Source organism: Rana temporaria, chromosome 3 (assembly GCF_905171775.1).
Source record: "Rana temporaria chromosome 3, aRanTem1.1, whole genome shotgun sequence".
NCBI lineage: Eukaryota > Metazoa > Chordata > Amphibia > Anura > Ranidae > Rana > Rana temporaria.
In genome coordinates this window covers 174,680,601-174,693,957 of record NC_053491.1, presented here as the reverse complement: position 1 = coordinate 174,693,957, position 13,357 = coordinate 174,680,601, and the positions used below count along the sequence as shown (strand labels likewise).

The 13,357-nt window shown below is 46.6% G+C and overlaps 1 protein-coding gene across 22 annotated transcripts in view; it reads right to left on the bottom strand.

Moving 5' to 3' along the window:
• Nucleotides 1–13,137, bottom strand: part of NRCAM (neuronal cell adhesion molecule) — a 301,106-nt gene extending 287,969 nt beyond the window's left edge. For 14 of the 22 annotated variants that reach the window (XM_040343832.1, XM_040343842.1, XM_040343838.1 and 11 more), the window contains exon 1: nucleotides 12,985–13,137. The gene's annotated coding sequence lies outside the window, so the exon portion shown is untranslated. The remainder of the gene's footprint in view (nucleotides 1–12,984) is intronic. The other 8 variants (XM_040343841.1, XM_040343844.1, XM_040343837.1 and 5 more) reach the window with 1 other exon arrangement.
• Nucleotides 13,138–13,357: the final 220 nt, after the last annotated feature.

Here is a 13,357-nt window from a genome sequence, read left to right as displayed (position 1 = left end):
TCACAGCACTAACATCACAGCACTAACATCACAGCACTAACATCACAGCACTAACATCACAGCACTAACATCACAGCACTAACATCACAGCACTAACATCACCACACTAACATCACCGCACTAATATCACCGCACTAACATCACCGCACTAACATCACCACACTAACATCACCGCACTAACATCACCACCGCACTAACATCACCACCGCACTAACATCACTGCACTAACATCACAGCACTAACATCACAGCACTAACATCGCAGCACTAACATCACCGCACTAACGTCACCGCACTAATGTCACCGCACTAACATCACCACCGCACTAACATCACTGCACTAATGTCACCGCACTAACATCACAACACTAACATCACAGCACTAACATCACCGCACTAACATCACCGCACTAACATCGCAGCACTAACATCACCGCACTAACATCACCACCGCACTAACATCACTGCACTAATGTCACCGCACTAACATCACAACACTAACATCACAGCACTAACATCACCGCACTAACATCACCGCACTAACATCGCAGCACTAACATCACCGCACTAACATCGCAGCACTAACATCACAGCACTAATGTCACAGCACTAACGTCACAGCATTAACATCACAGCATTAACATCACAGCACTAACATCACCGCACTAACATCACCGCACTAACATCACCGCACTAACATCACCGCACTAATGTCACCGCACTAACATCACCACCGCACTAACATCACCGCACTAACATCACCGCACTAACATCACAGCACTAACATCACAGCACTAACATCACAGCACTAACATCACAGCACTAACATCACAGCACTAACATCACAGCACTAACATCGCAGCACTAACATCACCGCACTAACATCGCAGCACTAACGTCACCGCACTAATGTCACCGCACTAATGTCACCGCACTAACATCACAGCACTAACATCACAGCAATAACATCACAGCACTAACATCACCGCACTAACATCGCAGCACTAACATCGCAGCACTAACATCGCAGCACTAACATCGCAGCACTAACATCGCAGCACTAACATCACCGCACTAACATCACCGCACTAACATCACCGCACTAACATCGCAGCACTAACATCGCAGCACTAACATCGCAGCACTAACATCGCAGCACTAACATCGCAGCACTAACATCACCGCACTAACATCACCGCACTAACATCACCGCACTAACATCACCGCACTAACATCGCCGCACTAACATCACCGCACTAACATCGCAGCACTAACATCGCAGCACTAACATCGCAGCACTAACATCGCAGCACTAACATCACCGCACTAACATCACCGCACTAACAAAATGAATTTATTGACAGGGCACATGTCTGGTATATGTATACACACCACATATATAACAAGAGATATATATAATCTTGTTATGTAGATATATCTGCACAGGAACAAATTATTTATTATATTTACTGGTTCCTGGAAGGAGGAGGGGAGGAGAGGAGGAGGGGAGGAGAGGTTTGCTTTGCATAGATAAGGGGCGGTAACTTCCTCTGACACTCCCATTGCTATTGAAAACTGATCTGAAACCATTACACTGCTTGTACAGCACTGAGCATGTGCGAGGCTGAAATCCAGGAAGTCATACAGTCTGGCTTCATGATGCCCACACTTAAAGCGGTGGTTCTGCTGGGAATCGTTTTTTTTTTTTAACACTACTCTGCTGCTATTCAAATAAACAGTTCTTGACTTACTATTGCCGATCTTTTAGCCGCCACGATCGCTGTTTTGTAGTAAAGGATATTTTATAAAAACTAGTGATGGACATTGCCATCTTCATTGAGGGCACCTTGAAGCCCTCCTGCATTTCTTCCGGGATTCGGTGAATGCTGATGTCCCAGCATTCACCGCGAAATCCCGCGCATGCGCAGTGTTGACGGCGAGTCATGCCGTCAACACTGCACAGTTGCCATCACAACGGCGGGCAGTGTCCTGAAAAGGACACGCCCCGCTGTGATGTAACACTAGTCCAGGGCTGTAATGGCGATCCTTTGTTTACTATGGCGAATATGTATCCGCCCTCATCACATGACGCGCTTCCCGCGTCACATGACAGCACAGCTAGCGCGAGACTACACGCGCAGAGAGTTTGGTTGCTGTGATCTGATTGGCCTACACGTCACTGCAACAGAACATAGCAAACAGCGCCCACAATGCACAGCGCCGTCGGGGAAAGTAGCGAAACGCCCACTCCCCGCTGGGATAGAAACCAGGAAGCACATCTAAATACAGGTAACGGACCATTAACAAAAAAATTGGACAACGCTATGATTCTTACATTTGATGTAGGTTAAGGATGCTGGAAGGTTGATTTGGAGGGTGAACCTCCGCTTTAAGATGGCCCCAGTCAATTTCTGTTTTATAAAGTGTCTAAATGCTGTAACAACCTAACAAAACGGACCTTAGTTTACAGACTAACTTTACTAGAATACATTCAGCTTGTGTATTACAGGGGTATTTATATTTAAAAAGTTTTTTTTTTCAATTTGTGGCCGGAACTCCGCTTTAAGCTGTGGATGGTGTGGAGAGGGATTAGAACACACATCAGGTATTGATCTCTGTATTTGCTCCTGTTAGGGACTCAGATTCTTCCTCTCTATTTGTCCTTTTTATCATTATCTTTGAGAGTGAAAGAGGTCAAATCTTGCAATGGGGACACTAGTTCTGCTGACTCTGGTGACAACAGGGGGATTTCCTCTCTTTTCCTGTTGGACTGGTGAGGGAAAACTTTCCAAATGGGACAAAAAAAAAAAAAAAAAAAAAACTTACTGTATCCAAAATAAAAAAACAAATAAGTTTTGCTCTACTTTAAAGTGGTTGTAAACCCACTTTTTGACTTTTACCTACAGGTAAGCCTATAATAAGGCTTACCTGTAGGTATAAAGAATATCTCCTAAACCTGCACGGTTTAGGAGATATTCCCCTCGCAATGCGCCGCTGATTGCAGTGGCGCATGCGCAGGAGGGAATCCACGGCGAAAGGACCGGCAGCAGCCGACCCTTGCAGATTTTAAATCTCTCGCCGCTCCAGCCAATCACAGCGCTGGAGCGGCGATACCCGGAAGACACGCCGGAGCAAGATGACATCTCGCTCGGCGTGGACCAGGTAAGTGTTCCTCACCTCGTTCGGAGGTAAGTATTTCATAATCAGCTATGCGGTGCATACTAGCTGATTATGCCTTTTAGGTTTGAAAAAAAAAAATTGTTTATGCGGTTTACAACCGCTTTAAGTTCAACTTTAATCAGAAGCTGTTGTACTGTAGATATTGAAACTCACCATTGAAGATTATTATAACAAGGGGTTATAGAGGGTTTCCATCGAAGTGAAAGAATACAAGAGTGTCTTCATTTTATTTAGGGTAAAGTATAAAAAAGGAAGTGTCTGTGTCACCCATTGCAACCAATCAAATTGTCTTATTTGCTAGAAATGCATAAGGCTTATGGCTGTGAAGAAGATAGATGTATTTTCTTTCCATCAGTTTAGATGGCGCTGCCCTTTATGACATAACCTCCTGCAGGCTGCTCAGAAAATAAGCTGATTTATTAAAACTGGAGGGATGGAATCTAGGGCAAAATGTTGTAGGCTAGGTGCTCTAGGATACATATAGTCAGTATATAAAAGAAGAGGTATTATTTAGATTTGGCATCATAAGGGCTCATTCACACAAGTATATGCATATTTTCTGCATGGAGCTCTGGCACTTGCTGGCGGTGCTAGCCCCTGAATTACACCCGTTTAGGTGCATTCAGATTCATACAATTCTTCTAATGACTTTACGTGTATAAGTGCTTATATGCATTTATACATATAAAATCCGCAGATATGTAGGGCTTCTGATACAGTATCCTGATTTTTTATGTAGCTAAACGCAATGCACATTTTCTTTGTAGGCACAGCAGTGTGTATGACCCCATTGATTCCTATAGTGCTGCGTTTAGATGTATACAAAACTATACTCTGTACACATCAAAATGCGACATTTTGGACCAGGGCTCGACAAAATCCGGGTGCCAGGTCGCAATTGCGCCAAGAAATTACGGGCCGTCGCGATCGCACGGTGGGGGCGCACGGAAGCACAGGATCCTGCGTCTCCGTGAGCCCCCACCTCCCCCGCCGCGCGATCGCGCCGGTCCGCGACGGCCGGTAATTGAGGCAGTGGCTTTGCGGCCTTGTGAAGTCCCAAGTTTCCTTCTGTGACCTGGCGCCATCTGGTGGTGGCCGTTGGCATTACAAGTCAAACAGCAGTTCTAATTTTTCACTGTTTTCACTGCCATCTCCTTCCCTCTAATTAGAACCCCCAAACATTATATATATTTTTTATTCTAACACCCTAGAGAATAAAATGGCGATCGTTTCAATACTTTCTGTCACGCCGTATTTGCGCAGCAGCCTTACAAGCGCACTTTTTTTTGGGAAAAAATACACTTTTTTTAATTAGAAAATAAGACAACAGTAAAGTTATCCCAATTTTTTTTTATATTGTGAAAGATAATGTTACGCCGAGTAAATTGATACCCAACATGTCACGCTTCAAAATTACGCCCGCTCGTGGAATGCCGACAAACTTTTACCCTTTAAAATCTCCATAGGCGACGTTTAAAAAATTCTACAGGTTGCATGTTTTGAATTACAGAGGAGGTCTAGAGCTAGAATTATTGCTCTCGCTCTAACGATCGCTGCCATACCTCACATGTGTGGTTTGAATACCGTTTACATATGCGGACGCTACTCACGTATGTGTTCGCTTCTGCGCGCAAGCTCGGTGGGACGGGGCACGTTTTCTGGCTCCTAACTTTTTTAGCTGGCTCCTAGATTCCAAGCAAATTTGTCAAACCCTGTTTTAGACACCTGTGCGTATCAGCTTTCAAGATAAACCTGTTTCTGATTAGCTATCCATGCTAATAATAAAGTCTTCCTTATGGAAATAATATTTGAATGCAGCACGCTAGCTACCTTTGGGTAATGAACTGGTCATAAATCCAGTTATAAGAACCAATCAATATGTCACGGTGCCTGGCAATCTATACTGAGCCTGTCGCCTCGGCAACATAACAACAATGAGATAAGTGCCCCAGGAGAGGCTCTATATACTTTGCCATGTACAGTATACTTGTCAGATGTTCAGAGCAATCTCTGTGGATTGTCCCTTTTAGATTGTGAGCTTTTAGGACCAGGATTCTCCTATTCCTCTTGTATTGTAACTGCACTTTTTAAGTGCTATATAAAGACTATATAAATCCTGTATAATAAATCAAACTACGGTAGTTATCTTGTTGTAAATGAATAGGATGGAATTTCCCGATAAAGCTGTATTGGCTCAGTTGGAGGCAGTTCTAAGACATCAGATCCATTTGTGATGAGCTGGATAAGACAAGACTTTCCTCATGAATCGGCTCTTCTAAGTTGTGCTCTCTCTCACACAAAAAGGGTGCACTCTGCTATAGACTGCAGGCCATTGTGCTGTCAGTCTTATCATGGCTAACAGAGAAGCGTCTGACAAGAGGATCTTCCATTATGCTGATGATGTGTGTCTGACACAAGTCCATCTCTACTGATCAGCATCAAAGATGACGTCTAGCACGCTGCACAGAGCCACATTCAGCCAGAGTTTACCTTTATGTGTCCCATCAGTTCTACAAACAAGCCATCATACAGGGATCACACAGTACAAGTGTTTGCCATATTGTATAAATAAAAGGACACAAAACAATAACATTAGAACAATTTACTGCGCACTGTTTAGTTACAACTAAAAATAACAAATTTCAGCATATGGGATCTTTCATACAGGTGCCTGAGCCCATACAACGCATATTTGGCGTATTTCCCAGGTGCTGCGTCCAGCTGTCCATAGACACCAATGGCTGAGTGTGGCTGTACTCAGGTGTATGGAAATATTACAAGAAAAGAACATTTCTATTCTTGGAATAGGGTCATGCTTTATACAAGTACCGCTGTATAGAGTACCGCCGCACAGCGCCTGACAAGCCACACCCCTCCTCCCAACTATTTGATTGATGCCAATCCCTTCATGACCCTCGGTACCCTCCTCTACAACAACGAAGATCACGGACGCTGCACGGATTCTGGGGACCCGCTGACAGTGACCATTGACTGCAGGTAAGTGTTTGGGGGCATTATGAATGCATTAATGAGTAAGGAAAAAGTGTTGTACAGAGTTGGAAAGGGTTAAAGTGATTGTAAACGATCACCTTGTAAAACAACCCGTTCAGTTTAAAATAGAAATGAAAGACAAAACATTTGTGTATGGATAAAAAAAAAACAACATTATAAATACCCCTTTTCCTCTTTTAAATAATCCCATTCCCTCTGTTCTCAGCTGGGGAAGGAGAAGCAGCAGTACACTGAGCTTGCCAGTGAAATGCTTTGCAAAGGGGAGGGTGAGTCAAGACATGTCTGATCATTGGAGAAAAGCAGGCTGAGTTTGCAGCATAGCTAGAGAACTGACCACAGTGTGCTCTCCTGCTTAGTGTGGTCAGTTTTTAACAGGACAGGAGATGGACTGGCAGGAACACCAGGGATTTCACACAAAGGAAGCAATACAAAGAGAACAGGATACTTTTTCATACAAGTATGGTACAACAGGCTCATATCAGGAATATGAAATATTATTAAGCCCTCTGTCAAGTTTTATTGCCGTCTGTGTCCCCATTGGGAAGAATCACCTCTCTATTTATCCTGCAGACCATTCCTAAAGTATGGGAAAATCCAATAATGTCACCAGAGCAGGAGGAATTATCCAACGGTGATGACTATTCAAGTGACAACTGTCTAAGAAGTGAATGACCCCCATTTTGGGGAGGTTTCCTGTCACTTCCTGGTCCAGCTCCAAGACAGGAAGTGAAGGGAAATTTCCCTATCAGGACAAACAACTCCATCCCCTGTCACCTTTTTTCTCTCGGTGTCAGGAAAACTTGTCAGAAGTGATTCATGCTGATAGCAGAGGAATGGGGCAGCAGCCAGAAATGATGCTTAGCACTCTTAATTGAGACCACACTATAGAAGGAAATACTTTGTTCATATTTCATGTCGAAGATCTAAAATGTAACCTTTTGGAATAAAGGTTTTACATAAATGAATAAAAGCTGACCAGTGAAACCATCCCTGTTAGCGTTAAAGTGGTTGTAAACCCTTTTGGACTGCTACTACCTATAGGTAAGCCTAGAATAAGGCTTACCTATAGGTAGTGGAAATATCTCCTAAACGTGCACCGTTTAGGAGATATTTCACTTGTAGTCCGCCGAAAATCCCCACGGCGCATGCGCGGGGAAGAAACAAAACTAATAGCTAGATTCAGAAAGAGTTAAGCCGGCGTATCAGTAGATACGGCGTCATAACTCTGAATCTGCGCGGTCGTACATTTAAGTGTATTCTCAAATTGAGATACACTTAAATGTAGCTAAGATACGACGGCCTGCGCCGTCGTATCTTATCTGTCTAGTTCCGCCGGATACTAGGGGCGTGAACGCTGATTTACGCCTAGAATGCGTAAATCAGCGAGATACGCCTATTCACGAACGTACGCTTGCCCGTCGCAGTAAAGATACGCCGTTTACGTAAGGTGTTTTCAGGCATAAAGTTAATCCAACAAAAAGCTGGCCTAGCCAATGTTAAGTATGGACGTCGTTCCCGCGTCGAATTTTGAAAATTTTACGTCGTTTGCGTAAGTCGTCTGTGAATGGGGCTGGACGTAACTTACGTTCACGTCGAAACCAATAAGTCCTTGCGGCGTACTTTGGAGCAATGCACACTGGGATATGTCCAGGGACGGCGCATGCGCCGTTCGTTAAAAACGTCAATCACGTCGGGTCACGATTCATTAACATAAAACACGCCCCCCTGTTCCTCATTTGAATTAGGCGCGCTTACGCCAGCCCATTTACACTACGCCGCCGTAACTTAGGAGGCAAGTGCTTTGTGAATACAGCACTTGCCTCTCTGACTTACGGCGGCGTAGCATAAATACGATACGCTACGCCGGCTGAAACATACGCCGCCCTACGTGAATCCAGCTATAAGTGCCGTTTCTTCCCCAGCATGTGCCGTGAATTGTGGCTCTCGTGCGCATGCACGGGAGTGATGTCACACGGCACCGGCGAATCACATCGCCGGAGTCAGCAGCCCGGAAAGAAGAGAAGACAGAAGATGGACGCTTCCTGCAGCTGGGACATTGCTGGATTCTTTTGCAGGTAAGTGTCACATAATGGGCTAATATGCGATGCATACTAGCCCATTATGCTTTACATTTGCAGGCTGTTCATGGGGCAAAAGAGGAAGTAAACAGATTGCTTTGTTGTTGTTACTGACAGACTGCATCCTATATGTCATGTTTCACTCTACTTGAATTCAGTGGTCATGAATATAAAATGTTTGCTTCACAACACAGAGACATTTCAAAGCGATAACACTGCCCTAAGGCCCTCCAATCATAACCTTTGAAACGCTGTAAAGCAAAGGTTAACACAAACAAGCATTACAATTGATATTTACGGGTGTGTAGTACACATAAATTAGCAGCATTTCTAGCTGAGCTCCTGCTCTTCCAGCCTGATACATCTTCAGTCACAGCATACAGAAAGCACATTGCCGGCTCTGTATGGCTGCACAGCAACATGACATGAGGCAACGTCGGGCTCTATGAAGCCACCTGACAGCCCTAGTTATTCAAAGCACTATATATCCTCTGTGTTTTTTAGTTGAGCACAATAAAATAAACATTCCACGGTAAAGGATTCGTTAAGATTCTTACCCAAACCCTTACACCATGAAAGCTGCAGAGCTGGAGGTGTGTGTCTGTGTAACTCCAGGAAGTGAACAGGAAGCAGCTTCAGCTGCCCACAGTTAAAATGGCTGCAGCCAGACTCAGTGGAGGGAGATTTCCGCAGCATATTTGACAAGTACAGAATCTCAGTACAGGCATACCCCGCTTTACGGACACTCACTTTACGTACACTCGCGAGTACGGACATGCCCGCGAGTGTACGTAAAGTGTCAAATATTCCCGCGCCGTGCACCCGCATTAGACGGAACTGAAGTTCTGAGCACTTAGCCTGCTCAGTTCCAGTGTGCTCTTTCTGTATCCTGGCTGCCTCCCCACCTCCGGTGACATCACATCCCCTCAGGCTTCCCAGTCAGCCACAGAATGCCATCCAGCCTCTCAATAGCAATGTCCTTTGTGCACAGCGCGATGTCCGGGGGATGGATTGGAGCGGCCCCCCTTGCATCAGATGAGCTTATTTACATGTGAGTGTTCCCCTGATGCCCCCACTAAAGCCCCTGGCACCCCCACTACAGCCTAGAAGTGAAAAAAGGCATTGCTTCACTTTAAGTACATTTTCGTTTTACATCAATGCTCTGGTCCCGTTGTGTACGTAAAAGTGGGGTATGCCTGTATATATAAAATAATATATGGAGGGAAGCTTCAGAATGGCAAAGATGTTTTCATTACAAATTATGTGACTGCAGTTCCTCTTACGGAGTCCCCCCCCCCCCCACTGCTCTAAATGGATGCACTATGGGCATGTAGAGGAGACTCCAACTGGACTTTATTGGCCCCGGTAACACAAATATAACCGTGTGGGACAGTTTTAAAAGGGAGTTCAGAGGAAGAAATGTATTGCAACCCCAAGTTCTGTTATTAGTATCTGATTTATGAAAAAAAGAACTTTACTATTACTTTTAGGCCGAGTTGACCCTTGCTTTTTCTCCATTGTGGATCACTTTTCAGAGTGCGGCTATGCAGCTGCTCTCAGGTGTTCAGGAGTAAGAATGAGCTCCGGCGTGTTCGCATAGAACACATGCAGAGCCCCCCAGGAAGTATGCACGGCGCTGCGCTAATAACAGCCAGGGAGACATTTCACGATCCCTGCAGCCGAGCATCGGGACAATGTCTCCCTGGCTGTGATTAGCGCAGCGCCGTGCACACTTCCTGGCGGGCTCTGCACGTGTTCTATGCGAACACGCCGGAGCTCATCCTTATTCAGGAGCTGATCTTGCCGCCTCCTAAATGTCGAATTTTATTTATTTTATTCATTTATTTGCAGTTTTCAATGCACCACAACTGCACGGCCCCATTGACTTGAATGGGTGAGACTGACCGGTATGTCAACTTGGCATGTCGCATTCAATTTGCTGCAACGCAAAGCACCGCGGCTGCAGCCTCTGAACAGTCCCCTCTGGCAGTATAGAAGGCTTTAGGTGGGCGGTAAAGCAACAGCTCAGCCATCTGTTTGAACCTGCCTGTATGGACAATGCAGTTGGCGCCAATTTGTTAGCTGCGAAAAAGGGGGAAACAGAAAAGGCAGAGGAATGCCTTGCCACCCTAGGCTATGGGGCTGTGTGTTTCTATTGAGGTACACAGTGTAGGGAGAAGCAGTTCCAGTCCTTGCAAGGGTGGCTCTATAGGAAGCTGCAAGAGAAATGAGCCACCCTGAAACAGGAAACCTGAGGCAGCGGTCATGGCACCAGCTTATACTGGGATTAAAGGATAAAGAAGCTACATACTCAGTAATGAAATCATCATGTGGAAGTAGTGAGGATTTCTTATGACTTTAAAGTCGTATTAAACCCCAAATCAAAAATGTCATATATTGCAGCTTACCAAACATTAGATGTGCTGGCTGCATTTGTTTTCTTTTTTAGAGGCTCTTTCCCCTCTGTTTTCACCTAATGATCTGACCAGTAACACACCTCCTGTATTAGCATGCCCCACTCTGGATGAACGAGCACAGGGGGCATATGTGGACAGGAGCATTGTCAGTCTGTTACATCAGTGAATCTAAACATTTTTTTTTAGTCAAGGCGCCCTCCAAAAAGATGGACCGTCTCGAGGCGCCCTCCAAAAAGATGGACCGTCTCGAGGCGCCCTCCAAAAAGATGGACCGTCTCGAGGAGCCCTCCAAAAAGATGGACAGTCTCAAGGCGCCCTCCAAAATGATGGACAGTCTCGAGGCGCCCTCCAAAATGATGGACAGTCTCGAGGCGCCCTCCAAAATGATGGACAGTCTCGAGGCGCCCTCCAAAAAGATGGACAGTCTCGAGGCGCCCTCCAAAATGATGGACAGTCTCGAGGCGCCCTCCAAAAAGATGGACAGTCTCGAGGCGCCCTCCAAAATGATGGACAGTCTCGAGGCGCCCTCCAAAATGATGGACAGTCTCGAGGCGCCATCCAAAATGATGGACGGTCTCGAGGCGCCCTCCAAAATGATGGACCGTCTCGTGGCGCCCTCCGAAATGATGGACCGTCTCGAGGCGCCCTCCAAAATGATGGACCGTCTCGAGGCGCCCTCCAAAATGATGGACAGTCTCGAGGCGCCCTCCAAAATGATGGACAGTCTCGAGGCGCCCTCCAAAAAGATGGACGGTCTCGAGGCGCCATCCAAAATGATGGACCGTCTCGAGGCGCCCTCCAAAGTGATGGACCGTCTCGAGGCGCCCTCCAAAATGATGGACCGTCTCGAGGCGCCCTCCAAAATGATGGACCATCTCGTGGCGCCCTCCAAAATTATGGGCCGTCTCGAGGTGCCCTCCAAAAAGATGGACAGTCTCGAGGCGCCCTCCAAAAAGATGGACAGTCTCGAGGCGCCCTCCAAAATGATGGACAGTCACGAGGCGCCCTCCAAAAAGATGGACAGTCTCGAGGCGCCCTCCAAAATGATGGACAGTCTCGAGGCGCCCTCCAAAATGATGGACAGTCTCGAGGCGCCCTCAAACAAGGATAACATGCAGGCAGCCGACATCCTCCTTATCAACGGATGATGTCATTGGTCGTTAGGAGGATGGCAGCTCGAAGGTTGTAATGATGCACAATGAAAGTCTGTGGCTTTGTGTAACTAAAAGGCAGACTTCATCCACATGCCGGATTGTACACAATTTTGGGGCAATTTTTAGGCATTTTGCCAAGACACCCCTGAAGAAGCCTTAAGGAACCCTTGTTGAAAAAGTCTGTCCTAGATGTACTAGCAGATTTAACTTCTTAGCGCCGGCACCTCCCAGTGCCAGATGTTTTTGAAGCCAGGAGGCAGGGCATGGCTTAAGAACACATGACCGCCGTGATTGGCTGCCAAGTGATCCGGAAACTCTCGATAGCTTGTGATGATTGTGAAAGCTTTCAGTTAGTCGACCGAAACTGTGCTGGGAATGCGCGCACTCGGCACACGCGCACTCTCGGCACATGTGTGCACTTTCAGCACGTGCGCACACTCGGCACATGTGCGCACTTTCAGCACGTGCGCTCACTCGGCACATGTGCGCACTTTCAGCACGTGCGCACACTCGGCACACGTGCACGCTCTCGTCATACGGCTGATGCATTAACAAATTGAAGCGTTTTAAACTTTATAAGCCATCAGTGCAACATTTTGTGAACGGGGATAAAGGTATTTTACATAAATGAATAAAAGCAGATCATTGTAAGCACCCCTGGTAGATCGGGCAGACTTTTTCAACAAGGGTTCCTGGCTGGATTACCAGGTGAAAATGATAAAAAAAAAAGAAGACTAATGCAGCCATGGACATGTAAGAATTGGTAAGCTGCAATGTAATAAATATTTGATTTGAGGATGAATGTTGGTGTAATAGAAGGAAGGGGGTGTGGAGGATGCAGCACCTGCCATGGGCCCCGGTCCTGCAGCATCCCCAGTCTGATGACACATAGGATATGGGGGTACCAGTCAGTGATGATGGGGGACCCCCTAGGATAACATATTCCTGTCCATGCGGTGACAGATAAATAAAGTTGTGGGGTTCAGTGATCGGGCTGGGACGTGACTGCAGAAGCCCCAATGCTGAGCCAGCCCAGGAATAAAGCGATTACCGCAAAATGCATCTGTTGCCGAGCAGAGAGCGGAGTCCCGGGGGGGGTTCTATAGGAGCTCCTCTCTCCCCTTCTATAGGATACACTCCTTACCTCCACCAAGGGGCTCCTCTCCGCCTGCTCCCCCCGGGCTCTTCTAGGATGGATAGGCTGATGATGCTGCTCTGTCCTCCGGAGCTCACACAGCCGCCTCTGCAGCCTCAGCGAAGACCAGCAGCATCCTCTGCGCGCTCCCTCCAAAGCCGCGGGGACGAGCTCGGGATGGCCTAGGCTCGTGCTCACACCTATTCCAGAAGCAGCCAGGCTCGTGCCCCAGGAGCAGGGAAGCTCGTGCCTGAGGTCAGGGGGGCTGCAGGGACCGTTATGTACCTGTATGAGGGGTGTCACTGCACTCCATGGATGTACAAGAACGTTCTATTAGGGAACAATATATAGTAATAGCGTAGTATGCTCCTCTAGGGTACAA